Here is a 4,632-nt window from a genome sequence, read left to right as displayed (position 1 = left end):
CCTTCCCGTTCTGCCGCCGTTCCCTAGCTTGTCGTGCATTCTTTCCAAAAATCGGGACTTTTTTAAAACGCCGCGGGACGCGGGACAGATTGTTAAAAAGCGGGACGTCTGGGCACCTTAGGCTGCAGGTACTCGGCAGGTGCGCCTCGGACCAGGTCCCCAGCCTCCTGTGCTGATTCGGGGCCAAGTGCTGCGTGCCGAGATGAAGCCTCTGCATCTGCAAACAGCTCAGAACAACACGGCACCCTGATACGTGTCAACATCTAAATATACTGAATTGTAAAAATATATAGGTTTTTATTGACTTCAGAGAGGAAGAGAGGGAGAGAGATAGAAGCCTCAATGATGAGGTGCCTCCGCACGCCTCCAACTGGGGATCAAGCCCGCAACCTGGGCATGTGCCCTTGACTGGAATCAAACCCGGGTTTAAATATTATTTAAATATGAATAACGGTGGTGATAATTTTATATTTTAGTTTTGCTATCTTTTATAGGTAAAATAAATATCTGGCAATTCTGCTTCAGTCCACCAACTTTTTCCAATTTCTCTACAAAATCCACACACGTGCAGACTCCGCTATGAGGCAGGCCTCTGAGCCGGTGACCTCCCCCAGCCGCTGACCTCCCCCAGCCGGTGACCTCCCCCAGCCACTGACCTCCCCCAGCCACTGACCTCCCACAGCCGCTGACCTCCCCCAGCCGGTGACCTCCCACAGCCGGTGACCTCCCACAGCGGTGACCTCCCACAGCGCTGACCTCCCCCAGCCGCTGACCTCCCACAGCGGTGACCTCCCACAGCCACTGACCTCCCACAGCCGGTGACCTCCCACAGCCGGTGACCTCCCACAGCGGTGACCTCCCACAGCCGGTGACCTCCCACAGCCACTGACCTCCCACAGCCGGTGACCTCCCACAGCGGTGACCTCCCACAGCCGCTGACCTCCCACAGCCGGTGACCTCCCACAGCCGGTGACCTCCCACAGCGGTGACCTCCCCCAGCCGGTGACCTCCCCCAGCAAGTGACCTCCCACAGCGGTGACCTCCCACAGCCGCTGACCTCCCACAGCCGCTGACCTCCCACAGCCGGTGACCTCCCACAGCGGTGACCTCCCCCAGCCGGTGACCTCCCCCAGCCGGTGACCTCCCACAGCGGTGACCTCCCACAGCGGTGACCTCCCACAGCCAGTGACCTCCCCCAGCGGTGACCTCCCACAGCCGGTGACCTCCCACAGCCGGTGACCTCCCCCAGCCGCTGACCTCCCACTCCACTGCGAGGCGAGCCTGCCTTGGAACTGGGCTCCCGCAGCTCAGCGCCTGCTCATGAGGTGGTCCCTCCGTCGCAGGGTCCGACCTAGTCTTTTTTTAATGTGACGTTAATGTTATATATGACATACATCACGTTATGTTAGTTTAAGTGCACAGCATGGTGATTCAGTATGAACATACACACACACACACACACACACACACACACACACACAGTTGATCCTTGACAATATGGGTTTAAACTGCACAATCCACTTATATGTGAATTTTTAAAGATAAATATGTACACTACCGTAAATGTGTTTTCTCTTCCTTATGATTTTCTTACTACCAATTTCTTTTCTCTTACAGTATATGACACAGTATGTAACCCATGTAACATACAACGTACATGTTAACTGGCTGTGTATGTTGTCGGCAAGGCTTCCTTCCAGTCAGCATTAGGCCGTTAGAAGTCCGGCTTCGGGGGGTGAAGGGTTATATGCAGATTGCCCGCTGTGCGGGAGGGGGGAGCGGGGATGTGAGGGCCTCGCTGAGCCCACGCTGTTTAAGGGTCAACTGTGTACTGAAAATGGCCACCACAGTACAGCAGCTGACCCCACCCCACGGGCAATTGTAAGATGAGGAACCTGGCCTCGAGTGCTTGAACGACGCCTTCAATACGCTGTGCTTCCCAAACACACATGACCATTACCGAGACCCCCGACCTCAGACCCCGGCTCCCACGGTCCCCGGACACCTTCCCCGGAGCCTCGGGGCCTCCGAGCTACAACGCGGAACCCCCGCTGCCCTGCACGTCTCCTCCGCCCCCGACCCCGGCGCCCGCCTCCCAAACAGCACCACCAGCGACCACGGCACCCGGTCAGACACCCGGAACCCGTCCTACACTCCTCCACCTCCGACTTGATTGGGCGGAAAGCCATGTCAGTTCCAGCTCCCTGAATACAACTCCAGGTGGTTTCCTGCTATCGATCTTTAGGCTGGCAGGTATAGTTACCTCTCCTATTTGCTTCTTCACCAAATATTAACTGAGCATCTATTACATACCAACTAATATGCTAGATGCTATGGGGTTTGTGGCTTAAAAAGCAAAAACACACAACCCCTGTCCTTACAAAGCTTATAGCCTAGTGGGGAAAGACAGACAAGACATGTAAAAAAATGAAGTGTCCAAGATGGCACAAGATGATAAAATTACCAGTTATTTGCCTACTTTGCAGCCAGGGAGTACTTTTTCAAAAGCATGCCAACCAGTATCCCCGGACCTCCCTGCTTTTCCTCTGTGACAGGCACTTTTTCGGACATGCGAGCATCCCTCTGCCCAGCCTCAGCGCGGTGCAAGTTTCGTCCTCACAGCAGTCCTACAGGGTGACAGCATCACCCTCACCCACAGACGAGGACCCCGAGGCGAGGAGCGGCCGCGCGGACTCACGCAGGCTCACAACACCCGGAAGCGGCAGTGCCACCATTGGAACCCAGATGTGTCCGACCCCAAATCAGGACGGGAGCGCCGCTCCCCTCGGTCCACCCGACAAGCCCACCCACGCTCGTTCTCCTAGGGAACCCCACTTCCTGTGGAAAGCCCGCAGCCGTCCGGGCGCCGTCCGAGCGGCTGTGCCCCCGATGACCGGGCTTCCAGTACACCCCTGCTTGTGTCCTCACCGGCCCCCGGCCCACGGCGCCCGCCCAGTGACCGTGAGCCATCCACGGGGGCCTCTCTGCGCCCTGTACTGGTCAGGAGCGGGTAAACGAACGCTGCCAGCCTTTCCCAAGGCCGAAACAGCAGCTCTCAGGACCAGCCCGGCGTCTGGGCGCCCGGCACAGGCCTGTCAGCAGTCAGACGGGCGGGTCTGGAACTGCCGCGCAGGAAGAAGCGGAGCCCAGAGATGCAGTGACCGCTCAGACTCCGGTCAGGGCACAGCCTCGCCCACAGCCCCGCCCAGGGGCTGGCACAGCCTCCGAAGGCGGTGCCTCCTCCAGGCCACCCCAGCCAACGGCGCTTCACTCCCCGGTAACTGACTCAGCTCATGGGGTGAAGGGGAACGCTGGGCACGGCGCCTCAGGAATAAAAGGGGAAGGCTGCGGTACGGGGCGTGGACATGCATGTCGACATTAAAAAGTGGTGTCCAGGTCACACGCAAGGGGACTTACCACGCGTCGCCATAAGGCTTTTGACTCAGCAGTCCCACTGCCTTTGCACATTATCAGAGATCCAGCCCATCGGCCGTCACACACAGGTTCTCTCTGTACCTGGTCTGCAAAACGCAAACAGGTTCTTCCTTAAAAAATTTTTTTTTTATTTTTGCAGAGAGAGGAAGGGAGAGGGAGAGAGACAGAGAAACATCGATGTGAGACTGGAGCATCGATAGGCTGCCTCTTGCACGCCCGGCAACGTTTTGGTGCCCGGGACACGCAACCAACCGAGCCACCCGGCCAGGGCGCCAACAGCTTCTTCAGGGGAGCGTCCCGATCACGTCACGGAGATCGCGTGGGAGCCCCACAAGGACACGCTGCCCGGAAAAACGCAGAGGCACATCAGAGCTCGCGGACCCTCCCCTGACGTCCACCCAAGGGCCTCCGGGGGTCAGAGCCCAGGGCAGATACCTGGACTGAACTCCCTCCACGGGCTGGGGCTGGAGGTCAGAGGAAAAGCATTCCAGGCTGAGGGTCACTGGCCTCGGATCTGACCATCAGATTCCCTCAGTGGTCCAGGGCCTGAGGGCACATGCTCGCCGCGGGGATGGGCCAGCTCCCAGGTGGGAGTCCCCCCCTGATTAGGTCACCCGCAGTCTGGACTGAGGGGTGCAAAGGCCAAGGAAAAAAGCGGCTTCTGTGTCCACCCACACGCAGACGCAGGCAGAGCACACGTGGCCGAGCCCACCGGATGACTCCCAACCCCCTCTGTTCCCGAGCACTCGCCACTGCTCCCGGGACCGCCCTGGCCGGTCCCAGACCACTGAGAACATGAGTGCGAGCGGGGCGCGGATGTGCGAGGGGAAGTGCGCCTGCAGAGAGGTGGCACTCGACCCAGAGCGGGCAGCACTGCAGCCGCAGCCCGGAGCAAACACAGTTGCAGGTGTCTGCCCCGCGGCTGCCTCGGCGCCCTGCCGAGGGGGCACAGCGCCGGGCACTGGCCAATGCACAGAAAAACAAATTCAGAGAGGGCACTCAACTGTTGGCTGAAGGATGGAAAGCGAGGGGGAGCGGGGACCCAGGCAGGAGGGAGAGTGAGTCAGGGGAGCGGGAGCCCGGGGGGAGGGGCTGTTCTCATTTGTGTTTTTCCTCCCAGCTCCTTGGCACATGTGACAGATCTAAGCTCGTCAGAACAACAGATGCATGTGGTTTTCACCAATGTGCAGAATAGGA

At 58.9% G+C, this 4,632-nt stretch overlaps 1 long non-coding RNA gene across 1 annotated transcript; it reads left to right on the top strand.

Moving 5' to 3' along the window:
- Positions 1 to 1,871: 1,871 nt before the first annotated feature.
- Positions 1,872 to 3,432, top strand: LOC114228865 (uncharacterized). The gene is made up of 2 exons (XR_003614977.2): positions 1,872 to 2,253; positions 2,556 to 3,432. It is a non-coding gene; the product is annotated as an uncharacterized LOC114228865 (long non-coding RNA).
- Positions 3,433 to 4,632: the final 1,200 nt, after the last annotated feature.

The sequence above is a fragment of the Eptesicus fuscus genome, chromosome 23 (assembly GCF_027574615.1).
Source record: "Eptesicus fuscus isolate TK198812 chromosome 23, DD_ASM_mEF_20220401, whole genome shotgun sequence".
Lineage (NCBI taxonomy): Eukaryota > Metazoa > Chordata > Mammalia > Chiroptera > Vespertilionidae > Eptesicus > Eptesicus fuscus.
The sequence above is the reverse complement of the archived record's forward strand: the minus strand, read 5'-3'. Positions and strand labels throughout refer to the sequence as shown.